General features: G+C 36.8%; 1 protein-coding gene across 2 annotated transcripts in view; it reads left to right on the forward strand.

Moving 5' to 3' along the window:
* The window catches only part of COX7B2 (cytochrome c oxidase subunit 7B2), a 103,341-nt gene that overhangs the window by 73,094 nt on the left and 5,564 nt on the right, over window positions 1-24,683 (forward strand). Inside the window, exon 2 of one of the 2 annotated variants that reach the window (XM_086702933.1) lies at window positions 23,331-23,436. The exons of the other annotated variant lie outside the window; for it this stretch is intronic. The gene's annotated coding sequence lies outside the window, so the exon portion shown is untranslated. The remainder of the gene's footprint in view (window positions 1-23,330; window positions 23,437-24,683) is intronic. 2 annotated transcript variants of the gene reach the window in all.

The following is a 24,683-nucleotide window of genomic DNA, read 5'->3' on the forward strand; positions in this document are numbered from 1 at the left end:
TTCCAGCCCCACGTTGGGCTCTGTGCTGACAGCTCGGAGTCTGGAGCCTGCTTCAGATTCTGTGTCTCACACTCTCTCTGCCCCTCCCTCACTTGCACTCGGTCTCTCTCTATCTCTGTCAAAGATAAATAAACATTAAAAAAAAAATTTTAAAAAGGAAGAAAAAAGAAAAAAAATGTCAGGAGCAGGTTAAGAGACCTTATTTTGTACGTGAAAGTTTAAATGTTGTATTCCTCTGGAAAATATATCAAGAAAATTTTAGGACCAGCTCCACCACATGGGTCACCATTGGTAGGAATAGGATTCTATCCTTAGGTCTAAGACCATCCAACATAGAGAACATACATGCACACACACCCACATCCACACACCCACACCCCCCACACCCACATCCACACAAATAGGGAAATGGGAAATGTCCTTCCTTCTAAGTTCATGAAATTATACCCTTTTAAAAAAAAAAAGGAAAATTGAAACAAGCTATTCTATATATTTGTAGATAATAGCTGGTTTCAGTTTTCAATATTTATATTGAAATATATTCAATATATAAATATATATAATATGTATATTTCCACTCAACTGATACGACATATAAAAACTGGGATGCATAACTCTCCATACTCCCTCATTTCCTTATCTTCTCCAGTATGGCCCTGTGTCTGGATTCTTATCTTGACTTAGCTTTATCAGAATTCATTCATTCAGCAAAGTTTATTGAGAACTTTTATGTGTAAGATATTCCATAGGAACTAGGAATTCAAATATGGATAAAAGAATTCCTGTTCTCAATAAGTTTCGGGTAAGTGGGGGAAAAAAGAGAACAAGGATTTTTAATAAAGTTTGGTATATACAATGATAGAGCTAAGAGCCCTTTTACCTCTGCTGGGTACTATATTCCATTGTTACCTATTTCTTCTCTCATTAAACTTCCTATAAGTCATTTCTCCTTAGACCACAATAGGTATTTTTATCTGTATTTACATATGAGGAGAATGAAGCAAGGTAAGTTTGCAGCCTGTCCAAGGTCACAAAGTTAATCAAGTTGCAGATCTGAGGCCAGAATTTCCTGGATTTTTCACCCAGGATCATATTGTTCATATGATTATTTGCAGTGTCACCAATGTGGTTTTAAAAAATAGAGACAATACGCAGATAGATGACAGCTGTGATTAAAGGGATCAGTAAGATGCTTTAATGGATGATGGAATTTTTAGGCCTCTTATAAGTCACTTTGCTCAACAACTTCTGACCTACAGTTAGAATTTCTGATTTCTCCTGGGCTTTCTTGATTTTTAATCCTTAATATTTCCAAAGGTCTGAGAAGGGCATAACAAAAAACAATTCATCATGTTGGCCAGCAGAGATCCATATTTCCCTGGGGCAAAGCAATGAACCTTTGAGTTTCAAAGAGCTTGGGATATCCAGTCCAAACATTCAGATTCAGGCATAAAACCGTTTCGTTTATTCCTTTATTCCTTTTAGAATAAAAAGCCTCTAAAAAATGTATTCTCAGCCTTAATTCTATTCTTACTTCTTCAGCCAGAAACAGTGTTACCGTTAACACATACAGGAACAGTTCAGCTCTCTCCCCTGTCCTGGGACCAGGAGAACACAGTAGGAATGACTGAACAATTAAAGCAATATAATCTATATGTGGAAGGAAGAGGAGACTGTGTATTTAGTAAAGGCCATGTCTAATGTGCCTCTGGAAGCTGTTCCAGCTCTTTAATGGATACCTTGGCTTCATGAAAACGGCAGGAGACTATACTTTACTCCAGATGCTACCATTTAGGCGGCCCCCTGCTACTGGTTCTGCTGACAAGTATACATAGAAGCAGGGACTATTTTTCAGGGAGCCCTGGCTTCTGCTGGCATAGCGTCCTTTTTAAAGCCTTTTCTACTCACTTAAAATGATTCTGATTAAGAAAGAGCTGAGGCCCTGCTAAGAGAACACTTAGCTTGATATGTAACTCACCTGCCTTCCGAGAAGTTTTCTTATGTTTGATTTGCAGGCAACTTAAGTGACTGAGAAATTAAGGGCCAGGGTGGTTTGAAGGATCAGGAGGAGGAATTCTCTAGCCCAGTTGGAAGACATATTTTACTATAATTTGCTTCTGTGTATACTCACCAGTGTGATTCTGAGTTCTCTTCCAGGCATTTGAACACATCAGAAACCTTTTTTTGTGTGTTTTTTCTTTGTTTCTCTCTGCTGAATTCCGAGTAACTTTCTCAGATTTATCTTCATGTTCAGTAATTCTCTCGTCAGTTGTGATTGCCATTAAACCATTCATTGGATTTTTTAATTTTAATTAGATTTTTACAAATTCTTCCTGGTTTCTTTTCAAATCTTCTTAGTCATCCTTTATAATTTCCTATTCACAGAATATATTTTAAGACTTTAAAAAATTCTTTGAATGTAATAAGTGTTTATTATAGGTCTATGTCTGATAATTCCATTTTCTGAAACACTTCTATTTTTTCTTCTGGATCTTATCCTTTGTGCCTTGTTCCTTTATGTTTGGTAATTTCTCTTTGAACTGCTCATTTTTCTTAGATTTTGAGTTGTGAGAATCCTCTGAGATCTGGGATAGAAGTGTGTTCTTCCAGAGAGAATTTACATTTACTTCTGTGACTTTAGTATCTCTAAATTATATTCTCAACTTGAGGGCTTTCAGACTACCAAGACAGTGTGAAATTGGACTGTAAAACCTGCAGGAGGTACAGTTGGTGGTTCCAAAATCTTAATCACCATTTTTTTTTTAATTTTTTTTTTCAACGTTTATTTATTTTTGGGACAGAGAGAGACAGAGAATGAACGGGGGAGGGGCAGAGAGAGAGGGAGACACAGAATCGGAAACAGGCTCCAGGCTCTGAGCCATCAGCCCAGAGCCTGACGCGGGGCTCGAACTCACGGACCGCGAGATCGTGACCTGGCTGAAGTCGGACGCTTAACCGACTGCGCCACCCAGGCGCCCCTTAATCACCATTTTTAAGCAATGTTCTCCAGGCACTTTCAGGGTTTAAGATAATTAGTTTTGTTGCAGTTTTCTACAGAATGTGTTATTTCTGGTCTATCCTTTTCCTGAAGATACAACCCTCTGAAATCTTAGTTATAAGAATATAGGTTTCCTGCCTTGGACAAGTTTGGGTTTTGGTTACTAGTTTCAACACATAGTGAAATCATGAAAACTGAAATTCAAGTTCAAGTTTTGAGGAAAAGATCTCAGAATAAATGCTGATTAAAACTCCTGTATTTGTCTGGGTTCCACCATCATTGAACCTCTTCTTCGAGAATGTATAGACTTCCATGTGTCCTGCCAAACTACTGTAAAAAGAAAGCTTAATCAGTAACACACTGGGAAGGAGATTTGGACCCATACATAGCTATTCTTCTCATTTACTCATTTTCTTTTGTTGTTGTTGTTGCTCAGGTAGAATGCCTTTTTATTTTTTTCTCCATGTAATTTCAGCTTTTTTATCTGCATTTCTTGAGATTGGAAGTGTATGAAACTTTCATCAGTTAAAATAACCACACAGACTTATTTGCATGTTTAGGCACTTGACAGTATGCAGAGACATGAATTGACTATTATCTAACTACTGCCCAATATATGGCTAAGATAATGGCTAGTTGAGAAAGAGAAGGAGACTGACTTTGCAAGGGCCATGTGAGCCACCCACTTGTGTAGATTTTCTGTGCTCTGTGACTCTCAGTTTAGAACATTAAAAAGCAGTATATCTAAGGGCATCTGGGTGACTCAGTCGGTTAAGTGACAGACTTCAATTCAGGTCATGATCTCATGGTTTGTGAAGTTTGAGCACTGCATCGGGCTCTGTGTTGGCAGCTCAGAGCCTGGAACCTTTCTCAGATTCTGTGTCTCCCTGTCTCTCTGTCTCTCTCCTGTTCGTGCTCTGTCTCTGTCTCTCAAAAGTAAATTAACATTAAAAAAAATTTAAAAAAACAGTACATCTATATTAGCTTATCTTAAATTGCTATCAACAGATTTAACTGAACTTTGAATAAATATTATCCCAGTTTCTATAAAACGGTACCATAAGAAATGATTATATAATGAAATTATAATGAAGTATTGTGCTTACAAATAAAACCCAAAATCCCTTTGAGGCACGCAAGATTCTGCTTTACTGGCTCTTGTCAACCTTTTCTAACTTACCTGCTGATAGCTTCCCTCTAGTTCACAATGCTTTGGTCACACTCAGCTACTTTTGTTTCCACCTCAGGGCCTCCATGTGTGTTGCATCTTTTTCTTAGAATTTCCTTCCCCATCTTCTACTGGAATGTTTCATTCTGATCATTGTATTGCCTCACCCTGTCTTTTCCTCAAATAAGTCTTTTCTGCCTACAGAATATTAACATTGCTTTTCTATTCCCATTTTATAATACTTAGCATTTTTTATAGAATTTATAACATTGCATAATTATAAAAGATTGTGATTGTTCCATGATTTGCTCCCCACTGAGCTGTGTAAGTTCCACAAGGGCAAATAATACATTTGTTTTTTTTAAAGCTGCTATTTCAATAAATACTTAGATTTACAGATAATAGCATAACACAAAATCTTCTCATTTTTGTTTGCTCTAAAATGAAGATAACTAATTTCCATGTTTTCTGATAGAAGTTAAAAGTGAATAAAATATTGATGTAAGAAGTGGATTCTAAAGTAGACATACAAATATTAAATGGTGTGCAATGCACTGCACCACCAACAGTAAAAAATTCATATGCCGAATCCCTCACTAAAATTCCAAATGATGCATGTCATAGAGTAAATTTATTGCTTTTGAGTAGTTGAAACAATAAATGAGGGAATATAAAGATGATCTCTCTGAGAACACTTTGAGCAAATAACAGAGGAATGAGTTAGAATTTACTATGTGAAGTCAGAGGAGAAAGAACAGCAGACTCGGTAGAGAGAAGGAATAAGTTTTCCAGAAACTAGTGGAAAGCCGCATGTAACCAGAATATAGAAAGTGAATAGATTTGTGTAAGATGCTGCTGGATAAGTGAATAAGGGTCAGAAAAGCCTTATAATTGATCGTTGTTATGGACTGAATGTTTCTATATCCCCAAAATTCGTATGTGGAAGCCCTAGTCCTCAGTGTGACTGATTTTGGAGATAGGGCATGTCAGGAGATGATAAAGGTTAAGTCAGCCATATGGGTGGGGACCTTCTTCTAGGGCTGGTGCTTATATAAGAGAAAGAGGATACCAAGTTTGCTCAGTCTCCATGTGAAGACAACAAAGAGACAGCCATCTCCAAGCCAGGAAGAGAATTCTCAACAGAAACTGAACCCTGCCAATCTTGATCCTGAGTTTTCCAGCCTCAGAACTGTGAGAAAATAGAATTCTGTTGTTCAAGCCATGCACTCTATGCTTTTTTTTTTTTTTTATGGTATCCCAAACAACCTGAGCAATCATGTCAAAGATGTTAGTCTTTATCTTAAAAGCAGTACATTCCAATGTCTAGTGATTATGTGACCACTAAAGGCAAATAATTAAATATAATATATAAATACAAGTCATTTATTTTTATTCCTTAAACAAAAAAAAAAGAAACATGGAAACTATATTTTGTGGTACTTTGTCCTGATCAAAGACAATTTGGCTTTTCAGCCATTGTCAGGTTATTTTGGTAAATGTTTGTACACTCTAATAGTTTGAGTAGGTTGTGTGCACAGCAGACCTTGATGTTAGATCGTATTAGGATGAAAGAAATTCTTAGATATATGGAATTCAGTAGAAAGAAAGCACAAGAACACAGGTTCAGGCAATGTTCTAAGCTGCTTTAGCACACTTCTTACATTAAAACAAGGCCGATCATGTTCTAATGGCAGGAGCAGCTAGGCTGATAGTTGTATCAGATAACAGAATGCTGGGAAAGAACCCAAATGTCCATCAACTGATGAATGGATAAAGATGATGTGGTTTATATATACAATGGAGTACTACTTGTCAATGAGAAAGAATGAAATTCTGCCATTTTTAACAATGTGGATTGAACTGGAGGGTATTATGCTAAGTTAAATAAGTCAGTCAAAGAAAAGCAGATGTCATATGTTTTCACTCATATGTAGAACTTGAAAAACTTAACAGAACACCATGGGGAAAGGGAAGGGGAAAAAATGGTTACAAACAGAGAGGGAGGCACACTTGTAAGACACTCTTAAATACAGAGAACAAACTGAGGGTTGATGGGGGGGAGGTGGGGGAGAGTGAAAATGAGTGATGGGCATTGAGGAGGGCACTTGTTGAGATGAGCACTGGGTGTTGTATGTAAGCGATGAATCACGGGAATCTACCCCAAAACAAAGAGCACATTGTATACACTATTAGCTAACTTGACAATAAATTATATTTTTTAAAAAAGGTGGGGGGGACCTGGGCGGTTCAGTCAGTTAAGTGTCCGACTTTGGCCCAGGTCATCATCTCATGGTTCGTGAGATCGAGCCCCATGTTGGGCTCTGTGCTGACAGCTTGGAGCTTGGAGCCTGCTTCGGATTCTGTGTCTCCCTCTCTCTCTGCCCCTCCCTAGCTCATGCTTGCACTCTGTCTCTGTCAAAAATAAATAAACTTAATAAAAAAAAGATAACAGAATTTTGTGTTCAGTGGAGAAACTTAGGACCAATAGAACTCTAGATCTAAAGTGCTGTTCCCAGTGTATCGGGCACCTCTGCTTACCAGATCCTCAATCTTTATTTATGCAAAAGCATTAGGCCTGATACAACCCTTCTAGTTAACCGTGTGTCTTAAATACTAGTCATCCTATCAATAAAAAAATATTTCTCACATCCTCTAGGTTAATTAGCAAACCCTTCTGATTTATATTTCTATAATTAGGTTTCAGGTACATATGTAATCATTCCTGAAATGTGGATTTCTGGTTACTGTTTTTTAAATTCTAACAACTCCGTGACTGGAAACTAAGATTAATTTATTCACATGAATATCATACTATTTATATTGAAATCTTTTTAGAGTACATCAGAGATTGTAACAAGGGTTTTTGAGTATAAATGTTATATAATCATGTTTCTGCATATAGAACATCAGTTGTGAAGAATGATTCAACATAAATGAATAAATGCAATAAATCACGTTAACAGAATGGAGGAAAATCATTGTCATCTCAATACATTTAGAAAAAGCATTTAGCAAAATTCAACATCTTTTCATGATTAAAAGAAAAAAATCAAGAAATTGTATATAGAGCGACTATACCTCAACATAATAAAGGCCATGTATGACAAGTGCATAGCTAACATATTCAACACTGAAGGGTTGAGATTTTCCTCCCAAGATAATGAAGAATACAGGAGTGTCCATTCTCATCTCTCCTGTTCAACATAGTACTAGAAGTCATAGCCAAAGCAATCAGGCAAGAAAAATAAAAGGCATCCAAGTGAGAAAGGAAGAAATAAAATCATCTCCATTTGCAAATGACATGATCATATAGACAGAAATCTTTAAAGACTCCATCAAAAAACTGTTAGAACTAATTAAGTAAATTTGCAGTATACAAAATCAATATATGAAAATAATTTTCATTTCTATGCACTAACAATGAACGTTTGGAAGGAAAAGTTAAGAAAACAGTTTTATTTACAATAATATCAAAAACAGGAAAATTTTTAGAAATGAATTTAACCAAGGGGTAAAAGACTGTAAAATAAAAGCTGTAAGACATTGATGAAAGAAACTGAAGAAGACATATATAAATGGAAGTATGTCCTTTGTTTATGGCTTAGAACAATTAATACTGTTAAATTGTCCATACCATCAAGACTATCTACAGATTCTGTGCAGTCCTTACCAAATTTTCATGTAAGTAGATAAAAGTAATCCTAAAATTCATATTAAATCACAAAAGATCACAATTAGCCAAGGAATTTTGAGAAAAAAGAATAAAGGTGGAGGCTTTATACTTCCTGATTTAAAACTATACTACAAAGCTATTTTATTTTAAAAAAATTTTTTATGTTTATTTATTTTTGAGACAGAGACAGAGCATGAACGGGGGAGGGTCAGAGAGAGAGGGAGACACAGAATCTGAAGCAGGCTCCAGGCTCCAAGCTGTCAGCACAGAGCCCAATGCAGGGCTCGAACTCATGGACTGCGAGATCATGACCTGAGCCAAAGCTGGACGCTTAACCGACAGAGCCACCCAGGTGCCCCTACAAAGCTATTTTAATATGCACAGTAGGGAACTGGATGAAAACAGAACCAAGTAGAGAGCCCAGGAATATACCTGCATGTAGACAGTCAACTAATCTTTGACAAGGGAACCAAAATCATGCAATAGGGAAAGAATAGTCTCTTCAATAGATGATATTGGGAAAACTGCATATCCACATACTGAAGAATAACACTGGATCCCTGTCTTACACTACTCATGAAAATTAACTTGAAATGGATTAAAGACTTAAATGTAAGACCTGAAATGATAAAACTTCTAGAAGAAAACACAGGTAAAAAGCTCTTAGGCATTGGTCTTGGCAATGATTTTTGGATTTGACACCAAAAGGCAAAGTAAACAAGTCAGAGTATATATCAAACTAAAAAGCTTCTGCACAGCAAAGGAAACAATCAACAAAATGAAAAGTCAGTCTACAGAATGGGAGAAAATATTTGAAAATGTGTATCTGATAAGGGATTAATAATCCAAAATATATAAGAAACTTATACAACTCAGTTGGAAAAAAATCAACCTGATTAAAAAATGGGCAGATGACCTGGATAGATGACAGTTTACCAAAGAATACCTCCACATGTACCTCCAACAGGTACATGAAGAGGTACTCAACATCACTAATCAACTTTGAAATGCAAGTGAAAACCACAGTGAGATATCACCTCACACCTGTTAAGATGGCTGTTAGCAAAAAGACCAGATAATAAGTGTTGACAAGAATGTGGAGAAAAGAGAACCCTTGTGCACTCTTTGTGGGAATGTAAACTAGTATAGCTATTATGGGAAGAAGTATAGAGGTTCCTCAAACAATTAAAAGTAGAACTACCGTATGATCCAGCAATCCCACTTCTGTGCATATCCAAAGAAATGAAGTCAGTATCTTGAGATATCTGCACTCTTGTGTTCATTGCAGCGTTTTTCACAAGACTTGGAAAAACCCTATATTTGCTGACAAATAAATGGATAAAGAAAACCTGTTATATATATGGAATGAAGTGTAACTCAGCCATAAAAAAAAAGAAGTAAATTCTGTCATTTGTGACAACATTAATGAATCTGGAAGGTATTATTATGTTAAAAGAAATGTCACTGGGACGCCTGGGTGGCTCAGTTGGTGGAGTGGCCCACTTTGGCTCAAGTCATATTCTCATGGTTTGTGGGTTTGGGCCCTTTGCAGGCTGTGTGCTGACAGCTTGCTTGGGGTCTGGAGCTTGCTTCGGATTCTGTGTCTCCTCTCTTTGCCCCTCCCCCACTTGGGCTCTGTCTCTCTCAAAAATAAATAGATGTAAAAAATAAATGTCAGATGGAGAAAGACAAATACTGTATGATCTCACTTATATGTGAAATATATAAAAAAACTGAACTCATAGAAACAGTAAAGTGGTAGTTTCCAGGGACTGGGGGCTAGAGGAAACGGGAAAATGTTGGTCAAAGGGTACAAACTTCCAGTTCTAATGAGGTTCTAATATGTGCCATAGTAACTATACCCATAGTCACTCTTGATTTTGTAGACATCACATTATCTTTGAATTATCTTTTGAATATCTTAGAATTTGAATTATCTTAGGAGAAATGTTATGAAGGAAGTTTCGTGTAGTGTCCTTGATGAAGAATGAAGAAAATGATGTATATGTGGAGATATAACTTGGGAGTTATCTAATTGCCCATAATAATTACTATGGCTTGGAAGAGCTAGAGAGCATATAAAGTGAAAATAAAGGGGAAACTTGTGGCTGAGCCATTAAGAACTTTTACATTAAGGACCTGTTACAGGAAGAAGAGTTTGTAAAGAAGAAATAGCCATAGAGATAGAAAACTAAGAGAACATCATAGGAAGTAAAGGAAGAGAAGGCTTCCCGAAGAGGGATGCATCATTGGTGCTATTTTAGCTGAAAAGTTAAGACAAGTGATTTAACATGTCCACTTTAGAGACAGAGAAGCCATTAATGACCTTTGTATTACCTATTTATATAAAATGATGGGGTGGAAACTGGATGGAGTGTAAGAAGAATGAATGGTAGATGAGGAAATGGCCAGGGTTCATTTAGTAGTTGTCTGAAACTGGATCCCCTTTTTTCTCTTTCTTTTTTTTTTAATAATTAATTAAGTGTATTTATTTTATTTTATTTTATTTTTTTCAACATTTATTTATTTTTGGGACAGAGAGAGACAGAGCATGAACGGGGGAGGAGCAGAGAGAGAGGGAGACACAGAATCGGAAACAGGCTCCAGGCTCTGAGCCATCAGCCCAGAGCCTGATGCGGGGCTCGAACTCACGGACCGCGAGATCCTGACCTGGCTGAAGTCGGACGCTTAACCAACTGCGCCACCCAGGCGCCCCAATTTTTTTACTCTGTTGATGTATTTAAGTATATATATGTGAAATTTTTTTTTTTTAATTTTTTTTTTTTCAACGTTTATTTATTTTTGGGACAGAGAGAGACAGAGCATGAACGGGGGAGGGGCAGAGAGAGAGGGAGACACAGAATCGGAAACAGGCTCCAGGCTCCGAGCCATCAGCCCGGAGCCCGACGCGGGGCTCGAACTCACGGACCGCGAGATCGTGACCTGGCTGAAGTCGGCCGCTTAACCGACTGCGCCACCCAGGCGCCCCTATATGTGAAATTTTTGATTCCAGTGTAGTTAACATACAGTTTCATGTTTACTTTTTAGTGATTCAGCAGTTCCATGTATTATTCAGTGCTCATCAAACTAAAATCCTGTTTCACCCGTCTTCCTACCTACCTCCACTCTGGTAACCAACCATCTATTTGTTCCCTATAGTTAGGAGTTTGTTTTTTGGTTTCTTACTCTTTTTTATTTTCTTTGTGTTTTTTTCCAAGTTTTTATTTAAATTACAGTTAGTTAATGTACAGTGTAACATTAATTTCAGGTGTAGGATTTAGTGATTCATCACTTACAACCCCCAGTGTTCATCACAACATGTGCCCTCCTTAATACCCATTACCCATTTAACCCATCTGCCTGCTCACCTCCCCTCCAAAAACCCTCAGTGTGTTCTCTACAGTTAAGAGTCTGTTTTATGGTTTGCCTCTCTCTTTTATTTTCCCTTTTATGTTCATCTGTTACATTTTTTAAATTCCATATATGCATGAAATGATATGGTATTTGTCTTTCTGTCACTGATTTAGTTTGCTTAGCACTATGCCCTCTAGATCCATCTACGTCCTTACAAATGGCAAAATTTCTTTCTTTTTTATGGCTGAATAATATTCTGCTGTATATGTATATCATTTTTCTTTATGCATTCATCTATCAATAGACACTGAGGTTGCTTCTATAATTTGTCTATTGTAAATAATGCTGCAATAAATATAGGGGTGCATGTATCTCTTTGAATTAGTGTTTTTGTATTCTTTGGGTAAATACCGAGTAGGGTAATTGTTGGATTATGGAGTAGTTCTATTTTTAACTTTTTGAGGAACCTCTATACTGTCTTTCATCAAAACTGCACCAGTTTACATTCTCACCAATAGTGCAGAAGGGCTCATTTTTCCCACATCCTCACAAATACCTGTTGTTTCTTGAGTTTTTTACATTAGCCATTCTGATGACAAGTGTTAGGTGGTGTATCGTTTTGGTTTTGATTTGCACTTCCTTGTTGAGTGATGCTGAGTAGCTTTTCATTTTTCTGTTGGCCATCTATATGTCTTCTTTGGAGAAATGTCTGTTCATGTCTTCTGCCATTTTTAATTGGATTACTTTGTTTTTTAGTGTTGAGTTGTATAAATTCTTTACATATTTGTTATAGTAAGCCTTTATTGGATATGTCATTTGCAGATATCTTCTCCCATTCAGTAGGTTGTCTTTTAGTTTTGTTGGTTGCTTCCTTTTATGTGCTGAAGCTTTTTCTTTTGATGTAGTGCCAAAGTTTATTTTTGCTTTTATTTACCTTGCCTCGGAGACATATCTAGAAAGATGTTGCTATGGCTTATGTGAGAGAAATTACTGCCTGTGCTCTCTTTTAGGACTTTTATGATTTCAGGTCTCACAGTTAGGTCTATAATCTATTTTGAGTTTATTTTTGTATATAGTGTAAGAAAGTGGTCAAATTTCATTTTTTTTGCATGTAGCCGACCAGTTTTTCCAACATCATTTGTTGAAAAGACTGTCTTTTTCCCATTGCATTCTTTCCTCCTCTGTTGAAGATTAATTGACCATATAATTTGGGGTTTATTTTGCACTTTATATTCTGTTCTGTTGATCTATGTGTCTGTTTTTGTGCTAGTATCATACTGTTTTGATTACTGAAGCTTTGTAATACAGCTGGAAGTCTGGAATTGCGATACACCTCCAGTTTTGTTTTTCTTTTTCAAGATCACTTTGGCTATTTGGGGTGATTTGTGGTTCCATACAAATTTTCTTCTGGTTCTGTGAAAATTGCTGTTGGTATTTTGACAGAGATGGCATTAAATGTGTGGATTGTGGGGCAGCTGGGTGGCTCAGTTGCTTGAGCATCTGACTTTTGAGTTCGGTTTAGGTCATGATCTCAGGGTTGTGGGATTGAGCCCCACATCAAGCTCCATGCTGAGTATGGAACCTACTTAAATTCTCTTTCTCTCTCCCTCAAGCCTCTCTATTCTGCTCACTCTTTCTCTCTAAAAAAAAATTAAAAAATTAAAAAATAAGTGTGTAGATTGCTCTGGGTAGTATAGAGATGTTAACAGTATTTGTTCTTCCAGTCCATGAGCATGGGATGTCTTTCCATTTCTTTGTTGTCTCTAATTTCTTTCATCAGTTTTACAGTTTTCAGAGTACAGATCTTCCACCTCTTTGGTTAAGTTTATTCCTAGGTATTTTGTTATTTTTGGTGTATTTGTAAATGGGATTATTTTCTTAATTTCTTTGCTGCTTCATTATTAGCGTATAGAAATGCAGCAGATTTCTGTGTATTGATTTTGTATCCTGCCACCTTACTGAATTCATTTATCAGTTCTGACAGTTTTGTGGTGGAGTCTTAGGGTTTTCTATATATATATATAGTATCATGTCATTTGCAAATAGTGAAAGTTTTCCATGTCCTTTACCAATTTCAATGTCTTTTATTTCATTTTTCTTCTTCTTATTTCTTTCTGATTGCTGTGGCTAGGACTTTCAGTACTATGTTGGATAAAAGTGGTGAGTATGGACATCCTTATCTTGTTTCTGACCTTAGAGGGAAAGCTTTCCATTTTTCCCCATTGACTATGATGTTAGCTGTGGGTTTTTCATATAAGGGCTTTATTATGTTGAGGTATGTTCCCTGTAAAGCTACTTTGTTGAAGGTTTTTATCATGAATGGATGTTATACTTTGTCAAATGCTTTTTTGCATCTATTAAAATGATCTTACTGTTTTTATCCTTTCTCTTATTGATGGAATGTATCTTGTTGATTGATTTGTGAATATTGAATTGCACTTGCATCCTGGGAATAAATCCCACTTGATGATGGTGAATACTTTTTAATGTGTTGTTTCATTCTGCTTGCTAATACTTTTTGAGGATTTTTTTCTTTCTTTTTTTTTTTTTTTTTTTTTTTTTGCATCTATGTTCATCATATATTGGCCTGTACTCTTTTTTTGTGGTGTCTTTATCTGGTTTTGGTATCAGGGGTAATGCTGGCCTCATAGAATTAATTTGGAAGTTTTCCTTCTATTTTTTAGAAAAGTTTGAGAAGAATGGATATTAACTCTTCTTTCAATATTTGGTAGAATTCCCCTGTGAAACCATCTGGTCCTGGACTTTTATTTGTTGGGAGTTTTTGATTACTGATTCAATTTCATTGCTGGTTATCAGTCTGTGCAAATTTTCTATTTCTTAAGCTTCAGTTTTGGTAGATATGATTTTAGGAATTTATCCATTTCTTCTAGGTTGTCCAATTTGTTGGCATATAGTTTTTCATAATATTCTCTTATAATTGTTCATTTTCCTGTGGTGTTCGTTGTTATTTCTCTTATGTTTCTGATTTTATTTTCATCCTCTTTCTCTCTCTCTCTCTCTCTTTTTTCTTTCTTTCTTTTTTTTTTTTTTTGATGAGTTGGCTATAGGTTTATCAATTTTATTGATTTCTTTTAAAAAACCAGCTCTTGAGGCACCTTGTTGGCTCATTCAGTAGACCATGAGACTCTTGATCTTGGGGTTGTCAGTTCAAGCTCCACATTGGGTGTGGAGCCTACTTAGAAAAAAAAAAAAAAGAACCATCTCATGGTTTCATTAATCTATTCTATTGGGTTTTTGTTTGTTTATTTCTATTTATTTATTTCTAATGTATTTGTTATTACTTCCTTCTTTCTGGTTTGGGATTTTGCTTGTTGCTTTTTTTAGCTCCTTTCAGTATAAGGTTAGGTTGTTTATTTGAGATTTTTCTTGCTTTTTGATGTAGGCCTGTATTGATCTAAACTTTCATCTTAGAACTGTTTTGCTTTTTCTCAGAGATTTTGGACCATTGTGTTTTCATTTTAATTTCTGTCCATGAAACTTTTGATTTCTTCTTGATTTCTTGATTGACCCATGCATTGCTTAGTAGCATGTTATTTAAACTCTTCCCAGATTTCTGTGCTCTTCCCAGATTTTTTCTTGTGTTTGATTTCTAGTTTCATAGAGTTGTGGCCAGAAAAATATGACTTCAGTCTTTTAAAATTTGTTGAGACTTGTTTTGTGGCCAATAAGTGATCTATCCTGGAGAATGTTCCATGTGCACTTAATAAGTGTGTATTCTGCTGTTTTAGGGTGGAATGTTCTGAGTATGTCTTTCAGTTAAATCCATTTGGTAGAGTGTATCATTCAAAGCCAATATTTCCTTGTTGATTTTCTGTTTTTAATGATCTATTGATGTAACTTGGGTGTTAAAGTCCCCTACTCTTATTTTATTACTGTCAATTATTTCTTTTATGTTTATGTATTGGGATGCTTCCATGTTGGGTGCATAAACATTTACAGTTGTTATATCTTCTTGAATTGTCCCCTTTATGATTACAGTGTCCTGCTTTCTATTTCTATACAGTCTTTGGTTTAAAGTCTATTTTGTCTAATACAAGTGTTACCACCCCAGCTTTCTTTTGATATCTATTTGCATGGTAAATATTTCTCTATCCCCTCATTTTCATTTTACAGGTGTCTTCAGGTCTGAAATGAGTTTCCCATGGGCAGATGGGTCTTTTTTTTTTTTTAATATATTTTGTTACTCTGTATCCTTTTATTGGAGCATTTTGCACATAAATGTTAAAAGCCATTTTGGTATCTATGTATTGTCATTTTGTTACTTCTTTTGTGGTTGTTTTGTAATTTTTCTTTGATCCTTTCTTCTCTGGGTCTCTTTCATGGTTTGCAGGCTTTTTTTAGTGATACATTTGGATTGCTTCTCCTTTATTATTTGCATATCTACTACTGGTTGTTGATTTGTGGTAACCATTAAGTTTACATTTAATATCTTCCGCATATAGCAGTTTATATTAAGTTGATCGTCACTTAAGTTTGAAGCCATTCTTTATTCTTCCTGTCTCCACATTTTATGTATATGCTGTCATAATTTACATCCTTTTGTTTTGTGGCTCCTTTGACTGGTTTTTACAGACATATTCATTTTTACTGCATTTGTGTTTTCTACTTTTCATACTCTTACTTATGGTCGTCTTTCCTTTCTACTCAAAAAGTCCCCTTAAACATTTCTTGTAAGGCTGGTTTAGTGGTCATGAACCTCTTTAGCTTTTGTTGCCTGAGAAACTCTACCTCTTCTTCTATTCTGAATGATAGCCTTGCTGGATAGAGTATTCTTGGCTGCAGATTTTTTTTTTTTAATTTTTTAATGTTTATTTTTGATATAGAGAGAGACAGAGCATGAGTGGGGGAGGGGCAGAGAGAGAGGCTCTCTGAAGCAGACTCCAGGCTCTGAGCTGTCAACACAGAGCCCAACACAGTGCTTGAACTCACGAACTGCGAGATCATGACCTGAGCTGAAGTAGAACACTTAACCGACTGAGCTACCCAGGTGCCCCCAGATTTTTTTCTGTTAGCACTTTGGATATATCATGCCACTCCCTTCTGGTCTTCAAAGTTCCTGCTGAAAAGTCCACTAATAGCTTTATAGGATTTTCCTTGTATGTAGCTGTGTTCTTTTCTCTTCTTGCTTTTAAAATTATCTCTTTATCACTACTTTCTGCCTTTTAATTACCGTGTCTTGGCTTGGGCCTCATTGGGTTGATATTGTTGGGGGATCTCCATGCCTCCTGGATCTGGTATCTGTTTCCTTCCTCAGATTAGGGAAGGTTTCAGCTGTTATTTCTTCAAATAAATTTTCTGCCTTTTCTCTCTCTTTTTCTTCTGAGATCCTTATAATACGAATGTTATTATGCTTGATGGAGTCACTGAATTCTGTATGTCTATTCTCATTTTATATAATTTTGTTTCCTCTCACCACTCAGCTTGATTACTTGTCCATCACTGTTTCATTCCTCTGCTTTCTGTAGCCTGCTATTTATTCCATCTTGTATAGTTTTAATTTCATTTATTATTTTCTTCATCTCTGACTGGTTCTGTTTTATCTCTTTATTAAGGGTCTTACTGATGTCCTTCATTCTTTTCTCAAGTCCAGTGAGTGTATTTATGATCTGTACTTTAAATTCTCTATTAGGCATATCGTTTATATCCTTTTTGCTTAGGTCTCTTGCTATGGTTTTGTCCTGTTCTTTCATTTAGGACACATTCCTCTGTCTCCCCAGGTTGTCTAACTCTCTGTGTCTGTTTCTGTGTATTAGGAAGTCAGGTATGTCTCCTGTTCCTGAAAGCAATGGCCTTATGAAGAAGAGGTCCCACAGTGCCCTGCAGTGCAGTATGTCCCCTATTACCCAGAACCTGGCATTTCAGGAGGTGTCTCTTAAATGTATTTTGTGTGCCCTGCTGTTGTGTCCTGGCCACTTTTTCCTTTAGTCCAATCATGTGCAGAGGCTTTCTTTGTAGTATTTGTTCCCTGGCTGGAGTGAGGCGTGCAGTTTTAACAAGGTGTTCAGCATTGGTCTGCTTGTGAAATGAGACCTGCAGCTGCAGTTGCAGGTGGAGCTGCATGTGGGCAGTGAAGGGTTGGGGGGTAGTGTGTAGTTTTGACAAGGTGTGCCTCAGGCTTCCACAGGGCCCTGCCACTGCTGCTGCTCCTGCTGCTACTGGCATTAAGACCCCACAAAGCACGCTACTTGAGAGATGCAGTGCTGGTCTTCTGGGGAGGGGGACTGCAGCTCCAGGACCGAGGCACGTATGACTGGAAAGGGCAGATCTGCCAAAACTGGGGGGTCAGGCTTGGTGTGGGCAAATTAGGTAATGAATGTCTGCTGTTGCTGTAGCAGGCAGCGTGTGTTTATGCTCTCTACTGAGGGACTGGTAGAGAAATGGCTCCTGCCAGCTCCTTTGTTCCTGAAGGGGTCTTCCTGTGATCCCTGCCTCTATAGGACAGGCCCAGAGATGAGTAAATAGCTTTCCCTCCAGTATGCCCTGGACATTTTTCAAACTGCTGCTTCTATACTGTGTCTCCCAGGGCTGTTTTGTCATGCTGTTTCTTTAAGGGTGGGGATTCAGCTTCCTATTGCCCTTGGGGCTCTCCCGGAACAAAGCCACTGATTTTTAAAATTCCAGGCTTTAGGTCCCACTGGTTGTAAGAACTCCGTAAATTCAGTCTTTCTTACTTTCAAAGCCAAATGTTTTATGGGGATATGTCTTTGGGATCCCCAGTGTGACCGTCTCTTTCTTGCCCTTCTCCACACTCGTGGCTCCCTCCTTCCTCTGGACCACTGAGGTCCATTTTTTTCCCCACAGCATCTCCATCCTGCCTACACTCTTAATTGTGGCCTCTTCTCTACCTTTATTTGTGGAGTTTGTTCTGCCAGTCTTTAGGTGGTTTTTCCGGGTTATTTACCAGAAATAATATTTAAACTACCTAATTTGATGTGAGTGTTTTCTTGTTGTATCCATGGGACAGGGTGAGCTCAAGGTCCTGTTACTCCATCATCTTTCCAGCCTCCCTTGGTCTCTTTATGTTGGGGCAATATCCTTCCATATATTCTCACACTGAGTACAGTTCACACATTATAAACTGATGTTTTGGCTTAAAGTGGTTGTTGTTGTTATGGGGCTATTTTTTCAGTCAAATAAATGAATGTTTTATATGGGGAATTCCTGGCATTATCTAGCTGCTGGGTGTATGTTTTACCAGTATTTTAGACTTTGCCAGTATTTTGACAGTTACCATTTGCAGGCTGTTAGATTACACGTGGCATTTTAGAGGAGTACCTTCATAACCTAGCTTCTGTTCAGTCCTTCATGAAGCATGGCTACTATTCATTTCCCAATATTAATCCCAAAATTTTCTTAGTTATTCTCTGTGGCTCTTTAAATTATAAAGTTATAGGGGATCCTGCAACATCATGAACTCAGAAGAAAATGGAGGAAATGGCTCCACCTTTGCTCAGATATTATTAATTCTGAACAAAATTAGATTCTAACTATCTTAACTCTGATTATTTTGTGTCTACTCAGTCTTATAAATTGCCTACATTTATTTTTAAGGAAGTCTTCCAAGCTTACTGCTATTATTTCTTAGTAACATTAAAAGCAAGTTTTTATGGTGATTATAATATGAGGTTCAATCAAGATGAAAATGTATTATAGAATAGGCAAAAAGCCAGAAGTTTTATTTCAATATGATGCTTATGTGCCACTGTTACATGTGCTGCTGTTTTGAGCTTGACATTAAAGAAGACTGTCTTGATTTACATATGTTTTAACTTGAAGGTCTCCGTCAAAGGAGAAGTATTTGAAAACTAAATTTTAGCATTGATAGTTGGAGAAAAGGCCTTAGTAAGTGTCTTCATTCCCATTCTTTGTGTCTGGTTGAGTGGATTTGAGAACTTAACTCATCCACCATTATTAATCCAGGAAGCTCCTCATGAATCTGGATGAGAAAGGTACCTTTCATTTTTGATGACATAGCATCCTGATCATATCTGTTATAACACTTTTCATATTGAAACCTTATGATTATCTGTCTCTTCCAATAACTGAGCATTCCTGAAAGAATGGGCCGTTCTTATCCATTTTTGTAACTCCAGTGTTGAGCAGGCTGTAGTCACATAAGAGGAGCTCAGTGTAAGCATGCTTAAGCAATAAAATAATCTCAGTATTATTTAGGGTTTCTAGAGGATCTTTTCATTATGCAAAAAAACTTTAGAGGGCAACTTTCAGTTATAGAAATAAATAGAAGAGTATGTATGGGCCCATTCTCACACAGTTGTAATTGCCCATAACACTGACTTCTCTGGGCCTGTGCAGCACATTTATTTGAAGCTTTTGTCACAGAAACAAAATTTGGGAGATAGAACAAACTGTAGAGAAGCTAATTCCTGGTCCCTGTCATTTAATGAATAAATCTCTGGGTTTTTACCTCTACCCCCAATGGACCTTTGATTTGATCAAAATTTTCTTCCATTATAGTGGACTTTTTTTCTCTCTCTCATTTTAGTATGCATTCCACCTTCCTCTTTTAACAGCATTCTATTGCTTTTAGGAAGCCATCCATCTTCCATTCTCAGTCAATGTTCTTATTCTAAGGAGGGCAAAGGATTCAGGTCCCTCACCTATTTCTATACTTAGATCTTTGTGCCTTTTTCTCAGAATTAGCTTGCATTAGAAAAACACATACATGAGTTTGGTTTGCCACCTTTCTTTCAAATAGAATATAAGTCTAAGAAAGGCATAGTTAGAGTTATGTATTTACTATCTGCCCCCCATACTCTTATTTCTACCCACGTTCTTCCTTAACTATGTTTATAATCGTCATGAATGTCCAGTGACCAATTACTGAAGACATTAAAGGACAATTTAAAGTGATGTCTGTGTCTTTAGATCTTATGATTTGGATTTGACAAATGTGATAAAATACATTATATAAACAAACCCACAATTTCATCATCAGCAATGGTTGTAAGCCATATAAATGGCTTGCGTAATCAAAATTATGGCCTGTTTGTGTAGAAATCTTATTTTCCAATTAACAAATATTCAAATGGTTAAATTATACTAATTTAAGAGTGCCATTTTTAGTCTGTGACATTTTAGACTCCATTAGATTAATGAAAGAGAAGCTGAAAGTAACCTCTTTGAAAATAGAATTCTAACTTGGAAGTCTTAGAATTTCAAAACAAGAATCTGTGTTCTGAATTTCTGTTGCATGTGTTTAGATGGGTAACCTCTTTTTTAGTGTCCTTCCCTCAGGAACTTAAAAACTAAAATGAAATATCAGCTCACTAAAGCAGAATCCCTGCCCCAAGGTTTGGCAAAGTGCATCCTGTCTCACTGTTTCTTCTGAGGCATTTACAAGAAAGAAGAAAAAAAATCAGTTTACTAGAGTCAGCCCCTCTGGCCAAAGTCTTTCTCACTTCCAAATAATGGAGCCTAAATGGAAGAACAAAAGAAGAACAAAAGAACAACATCTTGTTAAAAGTTTTCAAAATTATATGAAAGTGAAAAGAAAAAAAAAAAGTATACTAAAAGAGAGAATGGGCCTGGAAAAACAACTTGGAGGGTTATCATAGTTACTACTTCAGGGCTGTGAAGTGCTCTTCTCATCAAATGGAATTTCTCTGCAAATGCTTCATAAGTTTCCCAGATGATGACAAGAACAAAAGCCTTACTCATAAAGGTTTTATTTACAGATGTATTTGAGCAGAGTTTAGGAGGGCAGAGATAGTCTAAATCGGAAATAAAAAAATCTGGAGATTTCAGAAACATGGAAGAAAGGATTATTTTGCAGCACTAAATGTTCCAATCTGAATTTTGGATTTGATCAAAATTAACCTCTGGAGTAGAACCTTACTGGCCTGATTTCAGGTTAGAAATCAAAGACAGTTTGCGTGAAAAATGGAAGCATTCAGTTAAATGCGTCTTTCAGATTTCAAATGTCTTTGATATCTAAAAGTTAAAATTTAAAATTTTATCAGTGACATATTTAGATTTATCAGTGACATATTTAGATTAAATGCAGGGATGGCTTGTACAGTTGCATTTCAATATTTAAATGGAAGTTTCAGATGATGCGATGAGGGGTTATTGATGTAATTCTAATGGCCACTGTAGAATCATGCTATCTTTCTATTCATAGAGCATTTAATGAATAAAGGTAGATGTGGAGAGGAGGGAAATATCTGCACAAATATTAAAACTGCAGAAGTTAGAATCACATAATGAAGGCTAGCGTTAATTACTCCTATGAGTGTTGTTAAGACACCCTGAGCTTAACACACACTCTAAACTCCTTCAGTCATATGTTAAAAGTCCCCACTAAAAAGTGATTTTGTTGTGAAATTTCCTTCTGGAACTATGAAACTATTGGAAATGAGTACAATGATGTAACAGCATTGAGAGCACAGAGACATTCGTTGGCGCTCCCTGAAGTGTGTTCTGAAAAACACTAATACAGAGATACGCTCCGGGGCGGGGGGGGGGGGGGGGGGGCGTTGGGGAGCATGGCATGTTCTGCTAAGTTTGGAGAGTCCCACATGCCATTCCTCTCAGAGAATAGCCGTGTATGTTAGCACAATACAGGTTTAGAAAATACTTGAAAAAAAAGAGTTTCACTTTATTACCTGTGTATTTCCTAAACTTAGATGACTTTGAAGCTCTTTTTAAAAGTAACACCTACTAACATCAAACAGAACTAGTAAAATAGGCACATCTTTTGGGAAATATTGATAATAAGGTTACTTTATGATTGAAATCAGTGTCAAGCTAGTAAAGCTAAGAGATAAATGATGTATTCCAGTCACTGGAATGGAATATTTTTCTTTTGAAGTTAAAAAATTAATTCCCACACTCTATACATCAAGTTCTGAGATTTCCAGTGGCATGAGATAGCTCCTCAGAGGCTGTCATCATTAGGTGCCTGTGCCAAAGAATTGTGTTCTGGCTCTGCAAAGCTGAGGATTAGATACAGAAATATGACTACAGAAAGAAGAGACTGGCATATGCTGAGACCTTAATTGCGTGAACTGTCCAAGTTCAAGTCCTTATCATTACTCATTGAACATTTGCAGTATTCTTCTGTAAATCCTTCCCCATACTTGTACCAGAGTAATATCTAAACTGCAAATCTGACCATGTAACTCACACCCCTCATGTCTCTCAGTGACTCCATATCATTTTCTGTACAAAATTTTCAAAGTTTCTAGAATTTATTATAACCATGATATTCGTATTTTCCAAGATTAAGTGGGAGAAATGCTGTGCATTTATCCAGATGTTTTGACTTGCTGTATCCACTGAAATAGCCTCTTCTAGAAGGACCTGACTATACAGCAGTCTATGAACTATGGAATGCAGTTAATATAAAATCTTTTTTTTAATTTATTTATTTAGTTTGAGAGAGAGAGAGCATGCCTGCGCAGAGGAAAGGGGCAGAAAAAGAAGGAGAGGGAGAGAATCCCAAGCAGGCTCCACATTGTTAGCATGGAACCCGATGTGGGGCTCGAATTAATCAACCATAAGATCATGACCTGAGCTGAAGTCAGACACTTAACCGACTCAGCCACCCAGGCATGCCAGTATAAAATATTTTGAGAGTAACCACAGAAGCCCTTTAACACTTAATTATATTACCTAAAATAATAAGGTCCCTATTTCTAGTCTTTGAAATGGATTGAAATGTAAAATTAACATGGACACGTGGACATCCACTTTGAGGAAATTTGCTGGGCCTACCAAAGTTTAATAGAAAACAAAATAAGAATTATTGCACAATCATGCCACTGACTCGAGGTGTGGCATGGAGAAAAGCCCTCAGTCTCTCTGTTACTGGTGTATTCTCTTACATATAGCTGTCAGAAAGGGTGGAGATGAGTATAGTTGAAAGCACTTTGTGATTAAAAAAATATATATTGGGTACTTAATGGGTGAATCACATTAATGGGATCAGGTCCATGAAAGAAACTGTCTGAATGAGCACTATGACTATTCTCAGGATGGACTTTATTGAATACTTCTAGCATTCTAAATAGGATAGAATTGGTCTGTTTATTTAGATTTTGACTGTGAATAGAATTTGAAGGAGACTACATACTTTATATCCCTTCCTTTTTCAGGCAACATTTGCCATTTGAGGACATGAACTCACAAGTTGTACACTCTGTTACTTTTCCCTCCTGACATAACCGCTCAGTACTGTGATCCGCCTTTTTATTTGTTCAGGTAACATCCATTTATGTAACTTTTTAGGCTTAATGAAGTGACATAAAACACAGCCTTAAGCAAATGGTTGTACCGGCCATCAATTCAGTGACTCAGGAGATGATACCATTACATATGAAATAGAATCGTTGTTCGGCATTTCTACCAGCAGCATCGCTGCTTGCAGGGCTTCCATACTTCTTAAGGAGTCGTGATGGGAGACGCTTTGCACTGTGTACCCTTAATCTTTCCCTGAGCAGCATAGTCTTCTGAGAAATACATCTATGAACAGAAGGCACCGCAGGTTATGTGCATTTTCATTTCAAGAAGATTGCCTTTTTTATCGTTTCTTATCGTGTGTCAATATTCTGACGCTGTAAAAAAGAGTAAAAATAAAAGCAGGTGGAAATGAAGGAGTTACAATTGAGTAATGTCGTCTAGGAGCATCAGCTTTGAAAGTACCATTCACTATACAGCATTACTAGTATTTTTCATGTTTTTAAATGCTGCCAAATGTCTCTGTTGACTAACTTATTCCCAAGGGCTCCCTATCAGTGAGGTCACTCAGGTGCTGCTTTTTAAATTACCATGGTGGTGATTCAATTACTACTCTACTCCTCCAGTGGCCTAAAAGAATAAATGGTCTTCCTAAAATGTTTTTCTCTTTGGAAAGGTCTAGTGTGTTAGGGCTGGATAGGACCTTAGAGATCATCTGATTCAGTGTTCCATAAACTTGTCTGATGACAAGACTTCTGAGAACTTGCTTAAAAAAATATAGATTCTCCGGCTATTCCCCCGTATGCTCTGTTAGTCTAGGCATGTACATTTTGTAACAAAGATTCCAGATGACTCTTAGTATTAGGCAGGTTTGGGAAAAGCCAAATTAGTCCCACTTTTTTCTTTTATTTTATAGACGAGCAAGCAGATGCCCACATAGACTAAGTGATTCATCTAAGTTGTATACTGCACAACATTTTAAAAATTGAGATTAGTTTGAGAAAAAATGTTGGTAGGCAACCTTTATGCAGGCCATGGCAGGGAATGGGAGTATGTTTTTTCTTAGAATTTAAGCTTCTGTATTGAATAGAACAGTGCCATTTAGAAGATTATGGGAGAAGTGATAGGAGACACTTTGTTCTGAACACAACAGTGGTTCTTAACTGGTGACGATTTTACTCTCTAAGTGACATTCGTCAATGTCAGGAGATATATTTGTGGTGTCACGAATGAGGGGAGGAAGATACTACTTACCGGTATGTTGTATACAG

This window comes from Puma concolor, chromosome B1, assembly GCF_028749965.1.
Source record: "Puma concolor isolate L17-30 chromosome B1, mPumCon1.1.hap2, whole genome shotgun sequence".
Lineage (NCBI taxonomy): Eukaryota > Metazoa > Chordata > Mammalia > Carnivora > Felidae > Puma > Puma concolor.